The 23,409-nt window shown below is 48.0% G+C and overlaps 1 protein-coding gene across 1 annotated transcript in view; it reads left to right on the forward strand.

Moving 5' to 3' along the window:
- The first annotated feature begins 351 nt into the window (after positions 1-351).
- The window catches only part of DHRS12 (dehydrogenase/reductase 12), a 134,620-nt gene continuing 111,562 nt past the window's right edge, over positions 352-23,409 (forward strand). Inside the window, exons 1-2 of the mRNA XM_079903092.1 lie at positions 352-470; positions 17,298-17,440. The gene's annotated coding sequence lies outside the window, so the exon portion shown is untranslated. The remainder of the gene's footprint in view (positions 471-17,297; positions 17,441-23,409) is intronic.

Here is a 23,409-nt window from a genome sequence, read left to right on the forward strand (position 1 = left end):
GCGGTACGCGGGCCTCTCACTGCTGAGTCCTCTCCCGTTGCGGAGCACAGGCTCCGGACGTGCAGGCTCAGCGGCCATGGCTCACGGGCCCAGCCGCTCCGCGGCACGTGGGATCTTCCCGGACCGGGGCACGAACCCATGTCCCCTGCATTGGCAGGCGGACTCCCAACCACTGCGCCACCAGGGAAGCCCGGTTTGGCAGCTTTTGAGCAAGGACACTTCTGCTAACAGTGGCGGTTGCTGGGTTTCGAGCAAAGACCTGGAGCAGCTCTGGCAACACACCAGTACGTGAAGGACATTTTGCTGGGTACTTTGGTCCTTATCCTGAGGAGCCAGCGCTCTGGGTGAGCAGAGGTATGAGCGTGCACGGAGACGACAACTCAGTGAAGGATGGTACATCACACGTGTTCACGGAGGTGCAGCGTTTCTCTCAGAAACGGAGCGCAGAGCGGGAATGCTAGGACGAACGGGTAAGAGGGGCGCTCACTATGTGCCCACACCCTTCTGAGCACCTTGGATCTCCTGCTGGGGGTGGGGTTAGTGTGTTTCAGTTGCACGTGGGATAGTTGAGGATCGTGTTAGGCAGAGGCGAGCCACTTGCCGGTTCCTGGAGGGGTAAATCTGGAAAGCATAACGTTTCCTTTGGGAGGGGCTAAGTAAACATCTTTTCAATAAAGCAAAGGTCAATAAGAAAATTTGAATTTTACTTGTAAAACTGCCTACCAGGCTTTGCCTTGGGGAGAAATCTCAGTCAAGGATCCAAATCAATGATTTCAGACCAGAAACACTGAAACACCAAGGTGATAAGGTGGTGTGTGCGGTTTAGTTAGCGATCATTACTTAACAAATGACCCCAAGACTTAGTGACTCAAAACAATGATTTGTTATTCCTCGTGATTCTGCTGCCTCGGAGATTCTTGTGCGGGTCTTGTCTGGGCTCACTCATGCTGTTGTGTTCAACTGGAGCAGGGCGGGGGGTTCAGCCCGGGGATGGGCACAGCTGGTTTGCTGGGCCATCTGGACCTTTCTATGCAGTAGTGTTTGACAATATAGGTTTTATTGATATTCAGGTACAGCGAGGCCAGTACCTCTGCATCTCCAGATCAGGAGATGATTGCCATTGAAAAGAGAGTTTGTTTTGCTCACAAATCCCAAGAGAAGGAGGCATAGGCGCCTGTCCCACAGGGCCACGTGGGCAAGCTCTAGAGTCAGGCAGGAGGCAGAGGGAGTGAGGGACCAGAGCCTTTCCTGTGGTTTCCATGGGAAGGAACAGGTGAGGCAGGGTGTGCAGGTTTAGGATTGGTGAGTTTGAATCATTTCATCAGGCTCTGGGGCTTAGGGACTGTCCCTAGTTGTCTAGGGTGTGGAAGGCAGGTGGAAAGTGGCCCAGAGTGTGAGACCCCAATAAAGGAGGTGATTGGGGTGTGGACCCTGGATTGGTTGGTGTTGTGTATGAAAGGCACACTCATGGGAATGCAGCTTCCTATGTTTAGGAACTGGCCAGCCCTGGGAGGGGCAGTCCCTCCTGGTCAGTGAGCCCCGGATGTCAAAGCATCAGATACAGAAACAAAAGACACGGTCAATCCAGGTCTCAGGGCCTCTCATTAAGGGCTCTAGAGGTGGCTTCCTTAGAGGATGGCAAGGGCAGCTCAAAGGAGCAAGAGCAGGGCTTCCCTGGTGGCGCAGTGGTTGAGAGTCCGCCTGCCGATGCAGGGGACATGGGTCGTGCCCGGGTCCCGGAGGATCCCACATGCCACGGAGCAGCTGGGCCCGTGAGCCGTGGCCGCTGAGCATGCGCGTCCGGAACCTGTGCTCCGCGCCGCTGAGCATGCGCGTCCGGAGCCTGTGCTCCGCAACGCGAGAGGCCGCAGCAGTGAGACGCCCGCGCACCGCAAAAAAAAAAAGAAAGGAGGAAGAGCAGAAGCCAGAAGGCTCTTAAGGCTTGGAAGGTGTGTGACGTCACTTCCGTTTGGTCAGAGTAAATCACAGAGTCACCCCAGATGCTCTTGATGGGAGGGGAGGAACACTTACCCTATGGGATGGGCCGGTTGTTGTAGCCATCTTTGCAGACAATCTGCCACAGACCGGTTGGTTCTAGAATGTTACCAAGGCCTTTCTGAATTGATCAGATCTAAGAGGAAGGGCAGAAAGAAGTGGAGTTCCAGCTCATTTGCCTTTGCTGGTGTGTGGACCGGGCGTCACTTCCCTCCCCTCAGTTGGTCTCAGCATTGAAGGGCAGTTGGGTGTTTGCTCAGGAGCCCACAGGGAACTCTTGCACATTTAGGGGAGGGTGGGCATGGCTCTGAGCTGCTGTCCCTCCCACCACCTCAAGGCCTGGCAACCCGGGAAAGTGCCTGCCTGTTTTGGCAGGGAGCCCAGGCCTGTTTGCCAACTGTTTGAATGCCTTAGGGTCGAGCTCTCTTGTCTTATCTTCTCATCGGGAGTTAAAGTCCCATAGAAGTGCAGATGCTTTATCATAAAAGTGCCATTTGTAAAGCACGTGGAATTGGACCAACTGGCCAGCATTCACAGAACACTTCAAGGCCATGAAGCACTTTCTCATATGATCTTTCATGGGAGGACACCGAGGCGCTGGGGTCTCAGGGATTCCCTGGGGTGTCTGTATTGGCTTGGGGCCCATGGGTGAGGCCACCGGAGCCCTACAAACCCTCCGCTGTTTCACGTGGGGACTTCAGTGAGTCAGTTCTGTCCTCAGTTACCCTCTCTTCTGTCAGGCTGTACTCATTAGGGGATTATTTCTCCCTTTGAATCAGATGCTTCAGAGTCCCGTTAGTGACTGAGGAGTTCTCCTTGGCTGGGGGTCCTGCTCTGACACCCCCAGATATAGCCCACCCTGCCCCCGGCTCTGCCCAGCTCTTGCTCCAAAAACCCCAGCTGGGCTGACCATTTGCCGGGAGTGGATTTCAGTCCCTCAAGAAAACACTGCGTGGGAAAAGCCAAACTGGCTCTCAACTCCAGACCCCTTAATCACCTCTGAGGTACAAAGGTAGATTCATTCGGGTGAGTCATTTGTTCTCCTTCTAAGAGTCTGAGCTAGATGCCCACCTGTCTGCTTCAGAACCCCAACAAGTGAAGCTGCCCCAGGAAAGAAGGCTGAGTCCTGTGAGTCACTCTCTAGCGCAGCACCATGGGCCCCTGTCCTTAGACGCGCACGGACATTAACCAGGGATAATGAGGACCGTCTTTCACCGTGATATCCTGTTTCTTTGGAAACCAGAGTGCAGTCTTTTAAATGCATAGCCCGTGATCACATTGTGCATCCTAGAACTCAGAGGCTTCTTATAGGGACCCAGCGGGGTGCAGAGGCAGGGGTTACCCGTCAGGATTCCATTTCCAGCTTGGATGGTGACTCTGCTACTAGGACTTGCCCCCTTGCTCTGCTCTCAGAGGTAACTTGCCAGCCGGAAAAAAAAAAAATCTCAGAGAGCTGCTAAAGAAGAATCCAGGCTTTCCTTCGGAACCTTGAAGAAGATGCTGTCCAAACAAATGGGTCCCAAGGGGGCAAAAGCATCTCCCTGTCTGGGGGGAAGGGTCTGGTGCTGATCTAGCCCACGTGGTGAGCGGGGCCCCGCTGCCCTGCTGCACCCAGCTGTGGGGACGGCGGGTGCCGAGGCTGTTCTGAAATCTTGAACCTCTGTGGTTTTTGCTCCTGCAGTCCTGCTTTGGGGCCTGCTCCTACTGATGGCTCTTTTCTCCAGAGAGGAACCATCTCTTTCTTCCTGCACAAGCCACCTTCAGCTTGACTTTTCTTCTGCGAGGGGATCTTCTCTGCCAAGTGCTTTGCAGTGTCTCCCTTTCTCCTTACGGTTCTCAACTAGAGGTGATTTTGACCTCCCCCAGGAAACATTCGTCAGTGTTTGGAGACATTTTTATTGTAACTGCTGGCATCAAGTGGTTAAAGGCCAGAGATGCACAGGACCGCCCTTCACAACGCAGAATGATCCAGTCCAAAAGGCTACCAGTGATGAGGTTAAGAAACCTGGCTGATGATGGCATCCCTTCCCCCAGCAGATAAAGTCCAAGATTCTCCCCCTCTGCACTGGTACTTTTCGCAATACCTTGAAAACGGGCCATGCTTATTTCATCTCTTTTGATTTAGAGCCTCCTTTTCCCCATGCACAGACCTGTAATTCCTATTCAAGCCTAGGGAGAATTACCCATTACCACTATCTATCACCATCCGTTAGCTACTGGAGGCAAGGTGATGTTTTCCCAGATCTACCTGTTATTCATTATCATCACCATCATCGACAACAATGACCTCATAGTCATCGTAAGAGCTGCATATATGCTAGTAACAAGCAGTCATTAGTCAATTGCCTGAAACCCAGTGCTACTGAATACAGTTCCTGCCACTGTGTATTCCTTAACTCTACAGGAGGCAGCACTAAAACCGGTCCATGGGCTCATCCCCATCATCGTCATCACCATCACCATCATCGTTGTTGTTATCATGGCAAGCCAGCCAACAAGTAATCTTGAAGTCCATGATGAGGATGATGATGATGGTGAATAGGAAGCAGCTCTGCAGAGACCACTGAACTCCCAGCGGCCACAAGCCACAGACACTCTGTTCTGGCCTTGAGTGTTCACTTTGCTCAGTATAGACACATTTTTATAAGGAGTTATTGGCATCTGAGCCCCTGGTGACCAGGTCTTATTTTCTAAGCATGCATGTGCACGCGCGCACACACACACGGAAGACTGTTGGAGAAACTCAAATGACGTCACTAAGTCTGCACATCAGAGCAGGCAGGCTGGTGGAGAGGCTTTGGCTGCCCAGCTAGGTCTGATTCTGCCAGAGCCTAAGCTACTCAGGTTCTTCTTTCCTGCCCCTGCCCCTGCCCCTGCTTCATTATGGTTACCATCAACCTGTTGAAGCCAAAGTTTGGGCATTGTGGAGCAGCCTTTGTCACACACACACACACACACACACACGTGCTGCTTTTTTAAAAAAAATTTTCAGTTACCATTAATAGAGCCTGGCCATTGCCTCTTCCTCTAGCCCTCCAGAAAGTGAGACTCTGGGGTGTTTTAACTTAGCTCTGTCTCATGAGATAGCACGGCCTCCTGTCTCTACCCCTGGGGATTGGGATAAAGAGTGTGCTGGGGGAGGGGCAGGTACTTGGAGGGCAGTTTGCCCTCTACTGGGTGACCTTCTCAGCCTGTCCAGTGGAGAAAGCAACCGGAAGCTCACGTGACAGCTGAGGCGTGGTCAGCCACGATGTGCTGTGGAGTCTCTCCGCTCGTCCGCCTCCCCCTGTGCGCCTCCCTCCCTCCACACACACTTAGGGATGAGTTACGAAGTGTCTCACTGGGAAGCAAGGCTTGACTAGTAATGAACAGAAAACACTGTAATTCGTTATTACTGATCATCTCTGTGTGCACTTTACGTATTTGCAAGCACCTTTCAGGACCCAGTTAGTCACACATGAAGTTATATATTTGCAAGGACCTTTCAGGACCCGGTTAGTCACACATGAAGTGCTCTGCGCTACCTCACTGCCTCCATCTGCTCCATCTCTGGGCTGCTTTTCATCAGTGCCACTCTAATTGCGTGTCTCCTGGTTAACCAGCTAAAGAGGTGGGACCCACAAAAGAGTATATTTCCCTAATCGTGTGTGTGTGTGCACACAGAACTATCAAAATCATATTTAGTTCATAAGCAACACCTATGGTGGATGCAGTTGGTTCCCTGCCCAGGTCCCTGTTACTTCCCTCATATCCCAGCTGCTATGAGCGTTGGCCCCAGTAGCTGTCCCCTTCTGCAGAACAGAAGGCACAGTGCTCAGGAGGTTACCCACTCGCTGGCATCCATAACCAATGACTGATTGCCATCAGGGCTCTATTAGTTATCTATTCCTCAGAGTATAACTTAGTGGCTTAAGACAACAATAGACTTTTATTATCTCACAGTTTCTGTGGGTCGGGGATTCTGGGACAGCTTAGCTGAGTGGTTCTGAGTGGGTCTCTCGTGAGGTTGCAGTCATCTGAAGGCTTGACTAAGGAGGGAGGACTTGCTTCCAGGGCGACTCCCTCACCTGGCTGGCAAGATGGCCCTCTTTGTAGATGGGATGTTCCGTTCTTCTAACGCGGCCTCTCCCAGGGCTGCCTGAGAATCCGTATGAGCTGCAACTGGCTTCCCCCCGGGTGAGTGAGCAGTCCAGGAGAGCAAGGCAAAGCGCAAAGCTGTTTATGATTTCACCTCAGAAGTCACATGGCATGACACATGCCTCGTTCGTATCGTTAGATGCAAGTCACTAAGTCCTGCTCACCACCAAGGGGAGAGGAATTAAGCTCCACCTTTTGAAGGGAGGAGGGCCAAAGAAATTGGAACATATTTTTAAAGCGTGACTGGGACCAACTCTATGGAGCAATTCACAGACATCAGAGCTTCCCTGTGGGACAGGCTGTTGTTAGTTTCCAGCTGCGACCACATGCTTGCTTAGCTCTCTTCTCTGCTCATCTTGTTTCCTTCCCTCTCCTTCTCCCTAGAGTCCTCCCCTAACACTCACTTGAACAAGAATCCCCATCTTGGGCTCACCTTTTAGAGAATCCGACCTGAGACAGCACATTCTTTAGAAAACCTGTGTTCTAAAGTATTTAATAAAATGATAACTTTCCTCCAATTTCCAGATTTGCAGCATTTCTCTCAGCAATTCTTTTTAGCCATCCAGGAGCTGAAGGGTTTAAAGTTCTGGTTCAGAGGCATGTGGGGAGATGACCTCTTGCCTTCGATGGCACGGCAGCAGCGTTTCCTAAGTCTTTACATACAAGGCCAGGGAAGAGCAAAATGTGGTCTGAGGAGGTTGAAGCAATGCCCCACCCTCCCTAGGTCCCACCGAGGAAATATAACAAGGCAGCGTGGAAACTATATTCAACGCCAGTGCTCTATTCGTTTGCTCTCTCGATTTTAACATCTCGTAAGACCAAGAATCCATGTATATTTGTGTTATTCTTTCATCCAGTGCACTTTGGCTTCTTACCTCATCGCTGAAACAGCTCCTTCCTTTGGACCTTCCTAAGAGGAGGTCTCCCCATCCCAAGCCATTCACTTCAGTCCTTTAATTACGTGGCCTCTCTGTGCTCTCTGACCCAGGTGACTGACTTCTTCTTAAAATGCTCCTCTCTTGGATTTTGAAATAGGAGGACAGAATGAGAAAGGCGTGGTATGTTTGTGTTAGACGGATAAGCCCAGTGGAGTAGTACACAGTTTCTGAGCAATGCTGGAATGTGAATGAATCCTCTGAGGCCTTCTGCAGGGTAGACTGTAGCCAGGATGGACTGGAGGCAGGGAGAGCAGGGAGGAGGCTACATGTAGACGAGGGTTGATAGAGCCTGGCCTGGAGCAGTGGAGTCTACAGACTTGGAAGAGCCACTGTCATAGGGTTCAGTGAGGGGACTTTGGGTGGAGTGGGCACCGGGGGAGGGGAGTGAGGAAAATGGAGGCACTGAAGACGTGTCTAAGACTCCTCCTTGGGTGGCCAGTGATGCCATTTACCTGGATAAACTCATGTGTTTTTGTATTTTTGCCGGGTCGGGGGGGAGGGTTATTCTTTGTTTCTGAGCTTCCTTGGCTTTATTAACTTCTAGAAGTACCTGTTGCAAGGGCCATCGACTGCTGAGAGAGGTGTGAGGCATGAATGAGCAGGTGGCTATAAGCAGCTCCGCCAGGGCACCGTCCCCTCTAGCTGCAGTGGGTTTCCTTGTAGAACCAGGAGTATTTCTGCACTGAATGCCAGAAACTTGACTTCTTAGTAGGTCAGGTACCAGGCACAGTTTTCTGGCTGGGCCGAATGAGACTGCACCCAGTAAACACACCCCATTAAAGTGTGTAACAGAACTAGATTCTCTTCCTTCACAACCTTGTGAGGACACATGAGGTTACATCAATATCACAAGTCTCAGAAGTTTGAAGCCTTGCTCTTTAAAAAATAACAGTTTTATTGAGATATAATGCACATGCCGTAAAATTCAGCCTTTTAAAGATTATAATTCAGTGGTTCTCTTTTTTTAATTTTTAAAAAAATCTCCTTTGAGTATATAGTTACGTTCCGTTTTTGTTGTTGTTTTTTTGCGGTACGCGGGCCTCTCACTGTTGTGGCCTCTCCCGTTGCGGAGCACAGGCTCCAGACGCGCAGGCTCAGCGGCCATGGCTCACGGGCCCAGCTGCTCCGTGGCATGTGGGATCTTCCCAGACCAGGGCACGAACCCATGTCCCCTGCATCGGCAGGCGGACCCTCAACCACTGCGCCACCAGGGAAGCCCCCACGTTCCTTTTTTTAATGCTTAGTATTTTTATTGTGCTCATGCATGTGGGATCTTAGCTCCCCGACTAGGGATCAAACCTGTGCCCCCTGCAGTGGAAGCACGCGGTCTTGACCACTGGACTGCCAGGGAAGTCCCCAGTGGTTCTTAATATATTCATAAAGTTGTGCAACCATCACCACTTTTGAATTTTAGAGCATTTTCAGCTCTCCCCCCGACTCCACCCCCAAAACCCTGGTATTCATTAGAAGCCACACCTTATTCTCCTTTTTACATATATATTTTTTCTTTTTAAAGTTTGTTTGCTGTTGTTGTTTGCTATTCTGGATCACTTGAATTTCCATATGAATTTTAGGGTCAACATGTCAATTTCTATAAAGAAGCCAGCTGGGATTTTGATGAGGTTATGTTGAATCAGTAGGTCAATTTGTGGAGTATTGTCATTTTGACAATACCTAAGTCTTCTGATTCATGAAGTCTTTCTATTTATTTAGGCTTTATTTTCTTTCTTTCAACAATATTTCATGGGTTTTATTGTACAAGCCTTGCAATTCTTATATCTATTCTCTAGTATTGTATTCTTTTTGATGCTATTGCAAATAGAATTGTCTTCTTAATTTTATTTTCAGATTGTTCATTGCTAGTGTATAGAAATACAATTGATTTTTGTATATTGATCTTGTAGCCTGTCACCTTACTATACTTGTTTGTTGGTTCTGATCATTCTTTTAGTGGAATTCCTTAGACATTTCTATATAAGAGATCATGTCATCGGCAAATTATTACTGAGTGAATAAACAAGTAAGAGCTGTGGCTGTAAAGAACATAAGGTGGAGACAGTCTCCAAAGGTGGGCTTGAGAAGCCAACAGAATGGGATGCAGATGGAGGTAGGAAAATAAGTCAGGAGGAATGGTAGAGTCAGGTGAGTGGCAGGTCATAAAATCACAGGTAACTGGTTGTCAGCAGCTCAGTCGGTTTCATTGCCCTTATAGAATTCTGGGTGCCTCTCCTGGGACTCATTTAAAGGATTCAATGGACTCCTTTCAGCTGCGTCACCAGTGGCAGGAAAAAGACATAAATCTAAGCCATTCTTGATGTTCAGGATAGTTTCAGGCAAGGCTATGAAGCAGGCAAAGCGTAGAAGAAGAGAAGAACTAAATTTTATTGCCTGCTGTGTACCAACATTTTGCATGTATTGCTTAACCCTCACAGTATTTTTTACAGCTGCAAATTTGAATTGGTGTTCATTTTTTATATACAAATAAACTGTATTTGTTAGTGGTAGCTCAACCGTAAGGCACTTGCCCATTTCCCCAGTCATAAGACAGGATCGAAAGAGCTCATTTGTCAATTAGTTGTTTGAAAAAATGAACAGCATATAGATATGTAAACAATACCCTACATCAGTGATTCTTAACCAGGAGTGTTTTAGGAGAAAATTCTCCATGGATCTCTTGTGTTTTGACATGTTTTGTGAGCTGGGGGCACTGCACTTTTGTTCAGACTATCTTTTCAGCTGTCTTTTCATGGAAGATTATAAAGCAAATTGCCTTGAGAGACAGAAATATTGTCTTCTTCCAGGGCAGAGGGCAGATTTACTTGATGTCGAGGGTAATGAAGATAATGTCTCACTCTGGTGTCAGTGTTGGGTAGGTTTGCTTGCAGTCCCTTGAAAAGATGTGGGTTTCTTGAACTTGGGGTTCCTCTGCTTTGACACAAACCCAGTATGTGCCCAGTTATCTGCCTGGCCACTCTGTACTACCCTGCAGTACTTGAGAAACAAGGGGACCAACTCGAACATGAAGCTTATGTTGCTTGCCGTGCCATGAGTAATAAGGTCCTTTGCCTCTGACCCAGGAGTCTCATTCTTCTCTGGCACCCATGCATCTGTGGTGGCTAAGTTGTGGCAGACTCCCGAGATTCAGATTCAGTATATATGTGTAGAGGTTATATATATGTATATATATACTTATATATGTGTACGTAAGTTCCATGGGTGGTTCTGATGCATGTGTCTAGTTGAGAACCACTGTTCTCTTGGTGGTCAGGCAGGCAGGCCTCGGAGGCTGGCTGAGCTTCTAACAGGGAACAGTTTACAGTCAGAGGTACCCAGCAGGGTTCTGGAGACACTGCACGGTCAGAAGGCGGGTGCAGTGGTGTCGCCTAGGGCCAGCTGGGCCTGTCTGACAGTCTCAGCGGGCTCTGCCTGCTAACATCGTTTGGGTGAGGTGGTAGGGAATGTGCATCCACAGCTCCTCAGAGAACAGCCTTCCCCAGACGGCAGTGATGGCGCTGACCGTGGACTTGGCCCTGAGCATTTTAGCCAAGCTGTGGGAGGACTCTCTCCTGGAAATTCTGCTGCTGATATGTGCCTCTCAAATTTAAAACAGTCTCTGAAATGATAACAGTTTCAATATTTACAACAAGAACCTTCTATTTGTGTCATATACATCTCTCTCTCTCTCTCTCTCTCTCTCACACACACACACACACACACACACCTCTCGAGCTGTATGGCTTGTTACATGCTTTGAACACCTTTTGTATTCACCACTGTCCTTGATGGCTCTGCTGCAGGGAGCTGGAGAATAAAGAAAGCTTTCTTGTGTGCTGAGTTAGATTTCCCACAGGCTGGCTTTTCCTGGGATGTGGAATGTTGGACTTTTCCTATGCTGGTTGTGGTGAGGTCCCAGTGTTTGCTGAATGCTCCTAGAACCTTAACATACTTTGTTCTCCCTGATGAAAAGAGCTTCTCTAAAGCAGGCAGCATCCACAGGAAAGGGATGAGACTCATGCCAAGAGCGTCCTGAGCCTCAGGGATCCTGTATTCTAATCTGAAAAGTGGAGAGAATTTTTTTTTTTTTTTTTTTTTTTTTTTTTTTTTGCTGTACGCGGGCCTCTCACTGTTGTGGCCTCTCGCGTTGCGGAGCACAGGCTCCGGACACGCAGGCTCAGCGGCTCCGCGGCATGTGGGATCCTCCCGGACCGGGGCACGAACCCGTGTCCGCCGCATCGGCAGGCAGACTCTCAACCACTGCGCCACCAGGGAAGCCCAGAGAGAATATTTAACATCACAGGGTACTTTCAGATAATGTGTGTTAAGCATTCAACACGTAGGAAATACTCCATAGTGGTAGTCATAAAGACGATTATTAGCTGCCCTCTCAGCGGTTTTCCCTTTCCACCCCCATCCCAGGGCAGAGGATCAGGAAAGTGGGCAGTGGTGTAGGTGTCTAGCTGGGAGGGGTGGGGTGGGAAGAGATTGCAGATGAAGAAATGCCGCCCCTGCCCCTCCTCGGGAGTTCTAGCTTCAGCCCTGTTCTGCAGATCTCTGTGCCACTGTCCCCAGGTGGATCCCCTGGTGAACACTCCACTCCACCCCCTCCACCTATTTCCCCCCTGGGAATCTGACTTGAATCTTTTGTCTGGAGGCTCGATTTCCCAGCAGTTATTACAGCATGGGATCTCTACCTGCAGGGCGACCACTCCCACATGTGGAAGGATCCAGAAAACCACCTCCAGACACAGCTTCCCACCCCGAGACTGCAGCGGAAGGGGGCAGTGCTATCAAAGGCCACGCTGGTTATGGGCTGTCGGCCTCTCCCCTCAAACCGCCCCCAAGACCACAGGCATCTCAGCCAGGCCAACCCTGCTTTCTTTCCCTCAGAGTGGCTGTAACTACCATCCACACATTTGGGTTTGCTCTTTTGCCAATTTCTCAGTCCTTTCACGCCTTTTGAGAGGACACTACCAGTCATCCGATTCCCACCCTCCAGCTACCTGGAATTGGGACTGGGCGATAAATTACAGAGCCAAATGCGTGGACATGTGACGCAGACTCGGCCAATCACCATCACCTCATCCTCAGCCACAGTAATTGGCTCTAGGGCTGAATACGTCACCCACACCCAGCGAATCAGAGCCCTCCTACGGAATTTCCGCCCTTTTTGTCTACTCTTTCATTTTGGCTCGTCCTTAACTGGGATGGCGTCGAGCTGGGGTTACCTGAGCTCATGTCCTTGTCCCCTGACACGCGGGAAAAGGAGACCGACACCAAAAGAGAATATGCTGAGTTGTTGCTTTAGTTCTTGAATCCAGTGGTGCCTGAGGCCACGTCTGTAGCTGCCCTTTCAGTTACCTGAACCAGTAAGTTCCACACTCTGCTTAATGATTTGCGCTGTTTCTGTCATTTCTAACCTTTAAAGTTGTGATTAATACAAACGTGTTCCCCATGCAGTTCTCCAGTGCAGGTGTTGATATGTCTCTATCCATTTAACCTCTGATAATAAACAAATGTTGGCTGGCCCCCCAGGTCTTTCAGGCTCTGTCCTGTGTGATGAACCCTTTCTTCTTCACTCTGCTTACAGCATTGCTGTCTTTGCCATTCATTATTATTATTATTATTATTATTATTATTATTATTATTATTATTAAAGCCATATAAAGTTCTGATTGATGATTTAACAGGTTGTTTTCTGCAAAAGATAGCAGACTTCTTCAGGATGATGTTTACATTTTTAAAAACATCTCTTTCAAGATGACCTTCATTCTGAACACATATTCAATAAATAATATTAATTAAATAAGAAACATTTTTCCAAAACATAGAACCGAACCCACTGCCTCCTCTAAACAGTATCACATTCCCTGGTGGCCAAGCCCTTGGCTGGTGGCGATCATTTGATGCTCATATTCTTGGGGTGGAGTGGCTGAGCAGAGGTACATGTGGAAAAAAGCCAGAGGAAGAGATGTTTGCACAACTTCTCTAAAATGAAAATTGTCTTTGGAAAGCTCCGGTAAAGCACATGTTCGTCGTTGTTTTTCTGACTTGCTGCAGGACCAGAGTGATTGTGAGACAGCAGACCCTGGTTCAGCTGGAAGAAAGGAGCAGGGTCTGAGATGGGGGAAGGTCGGTGGCACAGAAAGAACCCATGGCTGAACCTTTGACGTCTTCTTGGTCTGTCTATGGAAAGCCAAAATTTTCTGATTTGAGATCCGTTTTTGCATCTACTTTCTTACTGAGGGAGACAGAGCTTTTGATGCATTTAATACAGGCAAATTCTTTTTAGATGGCCAAAACAATAGATACAGTTTAAACTTTCTTGATCTCCTGAGCAAACATTTGAGAAATGCAAATAAGGCAGATTAAGCTAATCTCCACTCAAGAAGGTCTTCCTTGGTGGCCTTCCCTTCTGTGGACCTTTGGAGAAAGGAAGCCTTGTGCAGAGCTCCTGCCAGGGTGGCAAGATGGGTCGGTGTTTACTGAGTGTGTGCCTACAATTCTTTTTTTATTTTTTAATAAAAAATTTTTTTGCCTACAATTCAAAGAGAAGGAAGGATGGGGAATTCCCTGGTGGTTAGGACTCCGTGCTTTCATTGCCAAGGGCGCAGGTTCGATCCCTAGTCTGGGAGCTAGGATCCCACAAGTCACATGGTACGGCCAAAAACAAACAAACAAAAAATCCCAAACAAACAAAGAGAAGGAAGGGTGGCCTTACACCGTTTGTCAGAGATTAGAAAGAGTTATGAACAGATTAGCTGAGAACACTTACTGGGTTAATCCTATGTTTCAGTCTGGGTGCTGTCAAGAAAGGAGATCCCAGGGCAGGGAGTTTAGGAGAAGGAATTAATACAGCATGCTAGCTATAAGGGGTTACAAGAGCTGAAATGGGGTGGGGGGATGTGAGGAGGTAGGGGCGGTGGAGGTAACCCAGAGATTAACAACTTCAGGAAGCTGCTACCACTCCTAGGACTAGAGGAACTGGAAGCTGGAACTATGGGGTAGGGGCTGCCTGAGGCCCCAGGGTTTTGGCTGCCCGGCTGGAGCTGCAGCTGGAAGGGGAAGGCCATGGTGATGGTGGAGAGTGGGGAGGGAGAGGGCAGGGGCTGTGTGGCAGACCTGGGTCCAAGGAGGAAAAGTGGTCACTGCCAGCGATGCAGCCACTGCCCCAGGCAAGGCTGGAAAGGGGGGTGGCCAGGATGGGCTGGTGTATGCCAGCTTCTCCCCTTCATTCACCCGTGCCTCCCACTGGCCCAACCTAATGGAAAGCGAGTGGGAACAGGAACCTGGAAACTTGGCCAGTCCCCAGCAATCTGAGAGGAACAGGGAAAGGGGATGGGCCTGAAAGCAAGTAAGCAGGTAAGCTGCTCACCTGTGCCAGCTATTTCCCGACCACACGAGTCTGGTGTACTGCGGGGGCTCAGCGGCGGTGAGGTGACAAATGCAGTGTTCTGGTGAGTGGGGGCTCCCCCTCCAGGCTTCGGTGGACACAAACCAGTAGATCTACAGATGGCTTACGGGAGTAAAAGCCCCGTTTCCCAAGCGTGTCAGACCAATCCTGCTCTCCCTCAGTTTTCCCACAGCCAGCAGCTGCTACAGGGACTCAGATGAGGCAGGAAAAGGATAGTCTTTCAGCTCCCCTCCCTGACCCAAATCTCTTTCACCCCTTCCACCTCTGGGCATGAAAATAAGACAGTATTTATCTTAAAAAAAAAAAAAAAGGGGAAAAAAAAGACTATTGCTACTGGGAGAAAGCTAAATCCCTAAAAATGATTTTTGCATTACACGACTAATCCACCTGATTTTCAGAGTTTGGTTAGCCCAAGTTTACAAATATTTTTCAAAAATCATTGACCTTACAAAGCTTTCATTTGACTTTCAGGTCCATTTCATTGTCCCCTGCCCGACTCCTCAACAACGATGATCAAGTTCACCCTCTCCCCCTCCAAATATTCTTTCCAAAAATGTTAATTGAGCACCTTCTAAAGGCTTGAAGCTAGGGATTTGAAAATAAATGAGACACCTGCCTCTTCCCCCTTCTGTTTCCCTGTAATGATAGTTGGCCCTCCTCCCCAAGCCACCACTGCAGAATCCTCTCTGCAGGTGGTACCTCCCGTAGGAAAATAGCACACAAAGCAAGACACAGAGACCTCAGTGCTGCCACCCCCAGCACCCCTCCCCCCCCAACCCAGGGACCCTTGGGCACAGTCTTGGAATCCCTGGGCCTTTGCCAAGCAGATTTTGTAAACTCCTCTCCAGGGCAATCCGGAAAATAACATAAACTCCTTAGCAAAACTGTTGGGAGACAGAAAAAACATAAATTAGGCTTGCCGCAAACATTGCTAAATTTAAGATCTCTGTGCCCTTTGGCAAATCTGACAGCTGAGGCAAGAAATCCCTATGCACTAGACAAAGGCTTTGTGGGAAAGAATCAAATGAAATAATCAATTTGAAAGTGGTTTGCAAACTGTAAACTCTAAACGGATAGCGAGGTTTTTCCTTTGGTAATTTTCCTTCCTTGACGGAAACTTTCAAGAAGATTGAAGAGAAAGAGCATGAAAGAACATTACAGTGGGGGCTCTTGCTTTGATATAAGCGGCTGAATGACCACTGGGTGACACATGCCAGTGAGTTCCACGTAGGCCCTAAACACAGGCTCATCACTTAGGTTCATGTCTGAACAGTGACCTGGCCACTTCCCTCGGTAGAGCCCTCCTGAAAGAGATGTGGCCTCAGTGACACCTCCCCTGGGCCCTCACCTCCAAGCCAAGAGACATGACATGCACAGGATCTGTGAGACACAGATTCCTCTCTCTGTGAGACGCAGGCTTCTCCTGGAGGCTTCACAGACTCAAGTTCATACTGTTCGAAGATTCCTTCTTCTCCAGGTGGAGGACAGGACCTGGGAGGAGCAGTGGGGAAGAACGCCTCCCAAATCTAGTCTCTCTCCCCCAGTTTCTCTCTCTCCCAGCTCTTCCCTCTGGCCCAGGAAGTCTGCTGTGGTTTGTTTGTTTCTAAATCTGCCCTCATGCCCCCATACTGAAGGAGGACTGTATTTGTTTTTGTTTTTTCACTATATTGGGATTGCTATGTGGAGGTCGGAGTGGAGACTTTTTTCTTTGTTTCTTCTTTGTTGTTTAACTTTGTACAACAAAAAGTATTACTTAAAAAAAAATTATTCCCCTAAGTGTATCATCATTACTTAATGTCTTGGACATCCCAGTCAGGTTCTAAAAAACCGCCAATTCTTACTTCCAAATATTTTACTACTACAGCCCATGCCTCAGGGTGATAACATCCAGAGGAGGATAATAACTACAGCAGTCTCTTCAAGTGTTTCAGTTGATTATCAGTTCTTCTTTGTTCACAGCTCAACGTAGAATTCTTACTTCTTTTGGGTAGAAGGAATTGAATTTAAAAGTCAACAATCTAGGAGCTTCAGAATTATTGCAGCCGCCTACTACCTTCCAGAAATAAGCACCCACGAAGACTACAGACTCTGTTTTCTTTTCCTGCCTCTCTTTTTTAAATTGGGATATAGTTGTTTTACAAAGTTGTGCTTAGTTTCTACTGTACAGCGAAGTGGAGTTCCCTGTGCTATACAGCAGGTTCTTATTCGTTATCTGTTTTATACATATTAGTGTATATATGTCAATCCCAATCTCCCAATTCATCCCACCTCCCACCCCCAGACTCTGTTATTTATTACCCATATCTGTTCTATTACTAATGCTCTCAAATCAAATTTAAGCTTGAAAACCGCTTTGTTGACCTCCCATCCGCCCTCATTGCACGTTCAACGTGGCCAAGAAGCTGTTTGGATCACCAGACTCTGCTGTCAGTGAGGCTGTCGGCTGAGGCGTCCATAATGACCTGATGCCCTGTTTATCCTTCCTTTTATTCTTTAGGAAGCCCTTCCTGACCCCCTTGTTGGGCTAAATGACCCTTCTCCATACTCCAAAGCACCCTCTATAAAGCTCTCTCTGAGCTTGTGTAACAATCTGTTGAAATTAAGTCTCACTCTCCTTAGTGCCTGGCACAAAACAGGTGATCTGAAATTCCGGATGGAAAGAGAAGGATTGTGTGTGTGGTGAGGCATGGGTGATGAGAAGATGAAGGACACATTTTTCATTTGCCTTTATACGCACTGCTGATCGTAACTTCACCCATGTTCCAAGTCTTCTCTGAATTTTAGAAATTTCTGATCACTGCATTCTCTGTTTGCAGGTTTGGGTGATGCAGGAGCACCTTAGAGTCATCCCAGCAATGTTCCCAATCACTGATTTGCTGGATTGCTTCTGTGAACAGCGGCAGGAGACAGCTTGTCCAGTTCCTGGTGGAGACAGCAAAACCTGTGGTCGCTCGCGAAGGTGAGGTCTTGTTCCTTAGGACTTCTTCAGGTTCAGGAAATAGAAATCACTTGAACTAATGGAAGTAAAAAGGAGAAAGTCTTGTAAGGACACCAGAGTATCTCATAGAGCAGCTCAGTCATGAAAAGTCAGAGATCAGAAAGCAGTGGGCTCCAAGGACCCCGGGGGTCCCTGTCCCTGGCTCTCACTCTGCTTCTCTCTGTGCTGCAGGCTGGTCGGCTCTGCTTCTCAGCCCACATGAACAGGAGAACTCTTGAGTTTACAGCGTCTCTCTTCTGTCAGACCAAGGCTGGGGTGCTTACCGTCACCTGCTCTGGGAGACGCAGTTCTGCTCATAGCTCGCCTTTTGTAACTCCCATTTACCAAAGCAGTCACAAAACTCAAAAATAATTCTAACAAGATTGAAAAATCGTAATTATAACAATTTTGTTGGCTGGTATTTGTGATCCGTGGGGCTCGGGGCCTCTCTTGCCCAGCTAAGGGAGGTTTGCTTAAATTCCCAGAATCTCTGAGTAAATTCAGATCAACCCACTATTAGTACCAAAAACAAAACCAGGAAACCCAGTGTTACCATTTTTATATAATGTCCTTTTAGAAATTCTCACTAACGCATTAAAACATTAAATAGAAGGGACACAAACATCATATTATATAAATTTAATATATAACTAAGGAGGCTTCACATAGAGAAGGAAGAGTCATTTGATACATTGTGAAGGAATTCCTAATTGACAATTCAGAAGCATATCTTTGGCCCTGACCTCTCTCCATACACCAGATACTAATGTAATTCCATATACGTTCAAGAGTTACACACTTAACAATGAGCTATTGGAGGGAGAAAAACCAGAAGAAAATAAAAGTGAATATTTATCAAATCTGTATATGGAGGAGAACTTTTTTTTTATTTTTATTTTTTTTGGTTGCGTCAGGTCTTCATTGTGGCACGTGGGCTTCTCTCTAGTTGAGGCTTGCGAGCTCAGTAGTTGCAGCACGCGGGCTTAGATGCCTCACAGCATGTGGGATCTTAGTTCCCTGACCAGGGATCGAACCCACGTCCCCTGCATCAGAAGGCAGATTCTTTACCACTGAACCACCAGGGAAGTTCCGGAGGAGAAGTTTTTAAGTGTAAATTTTCCAGAAAAAAAACACAGAAAAGCAAAAAACACAACTGCAAGTTTTTTAAAAATTAAGTGACCACAGTATAGCTGAAATAAAATCATACAGCAGAACTTAAATAACACAGCCAACAGCAGAGTGGAAAAAGAATTTGCAGCAAACCAGATAGGAGTTAATATCTTTAGTCTGTAAATACTTCATACAGGGGCTTCCCTGGTGGCGTGGATTAAGAATCTGCCTGCCAATGCTGGGGACACGGGTTTGAGCCGTGGTCCAGAAGATCCCACATGTTGCAGAGCAATTAAGCCCGTGTGCCACAAGTACTGAGCCTGCGCTCTAGAGCCCACAGGCCACAACTACTGAGCCTGCGTGCCACAGCTGCTGAAGCCCGTGCTCCGCAACAAGAGAAGCCACCGCAATGAGAAGCCCGTGCACTGCAACGAAGAGTAGCCCCCGCTCGCTGCGACTAGAGAAAGTTCACGTGCAGCAACGAAGACCCAACACAGCCAAAAATAAATAAAATTTTTAAAAAACTTCATACAAACTGATAGGAAAATTGCTTAAAATCCTGTAGTTTAATAAACAAAGGATGTGAACTGACAATCAACACGAAAGAGGAAGTAAAACTAGTAAACAGGCATTAGAAAATGTGTAGTCTCGCAAGTCAAATTAATACAAATTTAAAATCCGGAACAAGGCCCCATTTCCACACATTTGCGTCTTTTTTTTTTTAATGGAAATACCCAAAGTTCTTGAGAAGGTAGAAAAACCAATGCCATTTATACAAGGCTGGTAAAATGATCAATTAATACAAACACTTCAGAAAATAATTTGGGGAAATTTACTCCTTGACTCACTATTTCTACTTCCTTGAGTCCAACTCCAACATAGGAACAAATATATTCATTGTAGTGATATCGATAAAGAAGAAAAATTTCAAACAAATGTAAGGTTCAATGCTGGTAGAAGCACTTAGCAAATTAGGTCCCATCCTCTCGTGCACACAAACATTTACTGAGCACCTCCTATCAGCCAGGGTCTGTGGAAGGAGCTGAAGAAACAAAGATGGACCAGGCAGATTCTCTGCCCTGCCTGACAGTGTAATGGGGCATATTACATGAGGTGGAGGGGAGAAAAAGTAGGGAGCAGACATTTATTGAGGAGCTATGTGTTTGGCATTTTACATACGTCACCACATTTCATCCTCTGAAGTCCTGAGCTGCATAGTCCTTGAGGGAGAGCAGAGAGGAGCCATACAGCACCACTCATACAGAGCCGGCCTGCGCCGCGTTCTTTCTCTCTTCCGTCTCTGGTGCTCACTCCCTGCCTCTCAGCTCAGCCCTGGGAACAATGGTGGGTGACAAGTTTTTGCTGGAAGAAGGGGCTTTAGCTTCAGAGCTCCCTGCCAACTAAATCTCTAATCCCCTGCAGGGTAGAAATTCTAGAGCCACCACCAGCTAAGAATTCCAAAGGTTTTTCCTGTTAGCATCCCAAGGAATTGCTCTCTTCCTGCCCTGCCCACCAGCTTGCATCTCAAACTCCTCAGAGTATTCTGCCAACAAATGTTACTCTTTTGACAGAATCCCATCTCCTGTAAACTAGTTGGGATTATAAATAGCAAAAGAAATTTTCACATACAAAAATGTGCCAGCAAACAGACAAAAACCTTTAATGGCTTTCCAATACCTAATAACAAACTTAGACACTTAACGTTGATTTTTTCCAGACCCTTCGTTACCCACTTTCTCACCACCCGTTACTCCCTAAACATCACCTCCATTCCATCACATTCCATTTAGTGAGCCACTTTGGAGCCAGTGACTCAATTTTAGAAATGAAGATATAAGACAACACAGTAATAAAATCAAACATGCAAATTTAACAGTAAATAATGAAAGTATGCAAATGATATGAAATGAAGTAAACTGAGTGTTACCCAAGACACGAACAGGGTAATCTCTGTAGCCTGTGTAAGGTGCTACATATGTAATGATTATTAAGAACCCGACAGGATTTCTGGTCCTCACACTTAAACTTAGTTTCAAACTGGTGACACGTATGCTAATGAAATGATTTCACGACTCCCTGGTTCCCAAACCTAAGGGGCCAACAGCGGTCTGATGACCACACTTTAAGGGAAAACCCAACAGGGAGTTTCAAAAGGGAAGAGGTCATGGTAGAGTCTAGGGAGGATGTGGGAGATGTTCCAGAAGCCAATAGAACAATGCTCTGACAAGTGGTTTGGTCGCCCTCCTGCTCCCTTGTTTCCCGGAGGGCGTCCCCACCCCAGCCAGGAGAGTTGCAAAGAACAAACTGGAGGAGGGTCGGGGATGAGGATGAAAAAGAAGTAGAGAAGCCCCAACTTAGAAGAAGAGTTCTGGGCTAGGAAGCAGCAGCCCAGGTGACCAAAGGCAGACCTGAAAAGCAGCTAGAACAGAATTGCCTTGGGCTAAACACCCAAGGTGGAGGAAGGACAGGGCTGAAGGTAAAAGGCTTTGGTTTCGGAGTTGGGGTCTGAGGAGGAAGAGACGGGGCGCATTCCCTGGGGCCTTCAGTGAGGGGTGTCCTGGGTGCCAGCCGAGTCTCACCGGGAGACTGTTCGTGGGCATTGGAGAGGCGTGTGGTTACCCCAGGTCAGCAACTCCTGCAGGGAGGTTCTTTCCTCCCAATTCTCTCTCTCCAGCTAGACGCCCCCCCCCCCCCCATGGAGCCACAGCCTCCCATCACCCTGAACCAGGTCAAATCCCCCAGGGACACTCGGGCCAAGAAATGTCCCCTGGGCCATGTCAGAATTTGGTTGACACTCTACTGCGTTTGGAGAGGGGCAGGTGGTGGAGAGTCAAGGGAACTGTCATTAGAATATCTTCGTGGTGATGCTTCGTGTGTGTGTGTGTGTGTGTGTGTGTGTGTGTGTGTGTGTGCGCGCATGCGCGTGTGTGGCAGGGGGTAGAGGGGGCTTGCCATCAAAACCAGGTCATTGGGCTTCCCTGGTGGCGCAGTGGTTGAGAGTCTGCCTGCCACTGCAGGGGACACGGGTTCGTGCCCCGGTCCAGGAAGATCCCACATGCCGCGGAGCACCTGGGCCCGTGAGCCATGGCCGCTGAGCCTGCGCGTCGGGAGCCTGTGCTCCGCAACGGGAGAGGCCACAACAGTGAGAGGCCCGCGTACCACAAAAAAACAAAAACAAAACAAACCAGGTCATTCATTGATGAGAGTTCTTAAGATATAAGGAATATGTTAAGATCAGCTTAACTCTTTTTTTAAAATTTATTTATTTTATGTATTTATTTTTGGCTGCGTTGGGTCTTCGTTGCTGTGTGCGGGCTTTTTCTAGTTGCAGTGAGTGGGGGCTACTCTTCGTTGCGGTGCACGGGTGTCTCATTGCGGTGGCTTCTCTTGTTGCGGAGCATGGAGTCTAGGCGCACTGGCTTCAGTAGTTGTGGTGCGTGGGCTCAGTAGTTGTGGCTCATGGGCTCTAGAGCGCAGGCTCAGTAGTTGTGGCACACGGGGTTAGTTGCTCTGCGGCATGTGGGATCTTCCCGGACCAGGGCCCGAACCCGTGTCCCCTCCATTGGCACGTGGATTCTTAACCACTGCGCCACCGGGGAAGTCCCCAAGATCTGCTTAACTTTTTACATGGCTGAAGAATGCCCATCTGGTCCGTTGGAAGAGCTTTCTGCCTTAGCTGTTTTAAGGGAAAGGCTTCTGGGAGTGCCCACCGAATGGGGCCATTTGAATTTAGTTGACAAAAGCTTGGGTTCTGGAGCAGAGACAACCTGGGTTCAAATCCCCATTCTACCTCTTATTGATTGTGTCACCCTGGACTCCCTGTGCTCAATTTCCTCATTTGTAATTGAAGCTAATACTGGTGCTACCTCACCAGGTTGTGGTGAGGATTAACTGAGATGTAACGCATGCAGTGGGCAGCGCTTAGATCAGTGCCTAAAGCCGAGTGAGCTCTCAACCAACATCAGCAAGCGTTCGCTCTTCTCAGGGCTCAGCTGTGTCTTTTGCCTGCATTGATTAGGAAAATGTAGATCTAGAACTAGTTAAACCAGCATCGCATTTTGTTGCTAAGCAACCAGCTCTGAGTTCTGCAAGAAGTGCAGCTCGGTGTGCAGTGACCCCCTAGCAATTGAGCCCCAGTCAGGCTGTTGCTAAGCATTGTTTTATGTTACCCAAGGCTCATTTCAAGTGTGGAGGAGGAGGGAGGCATGCACAGACAGCACAGTCCTAAAGCATGAGCAAAACCAGTCTTTCCAGCTGGAGGGGCTCACAATGGGCAAAAAAAGAAAAGAAGTGATGATGTGTGCTTGCACCCACCTGCTGGAGGGAGAGAAATCACCCATATGATTTCCCCTTCTCTGGGGTGAAAGAGATTGTCATACATCTTCAGTGTCGTATCCTCTGTAGAACAACGGAGTATGTCTTATTCACCTCTTGGGGTCTGGGGTTGCATGGCCTGAGTGGGAACCTGGATATGTGGTTCCAAGCTGAGAAGGGGCAGGGCTGGAAACACCTACAGCCATCCACATTCCTCCCCTCCGGGAAGTCAGGGGTCAGGGCCACTGACTGCAGGGGAGGTGTTCTCCCCTCATTCATTCATTCATGTATATGGTTAAACATGTATTGAGTACTAAGTGCCCAAGGTTTGCTAAGCACTGAGAATAAAGCCTAAAGTGGGACAGTTACTCTCCATCTTGTCCTGGTACTTAGTTAAAAAACAAAACAACACACTCTAGCTAGTTTATCAAAGTATTTATTGAAAGATAATAGGTTGCTTACAGAATCTCCCCAATAGTCAGAGAACTGGGGCTGGTGGCTACGCAGCTAGGCACGTTGCCCAGAAC

Source organism: Stenella coeruleoalba (genome assembly GCF_951394435.1).
Source record: "Stenella coeruleoalba genome assembly, chromosome: 18".
In the NCBI taxonomy this organism is placed as follows: Eukaryota; Metazoa; Chordata; class Mammalia; order Artiodactyla; family Delphinidae; genus Stenella; species Stenella coeruleoalba.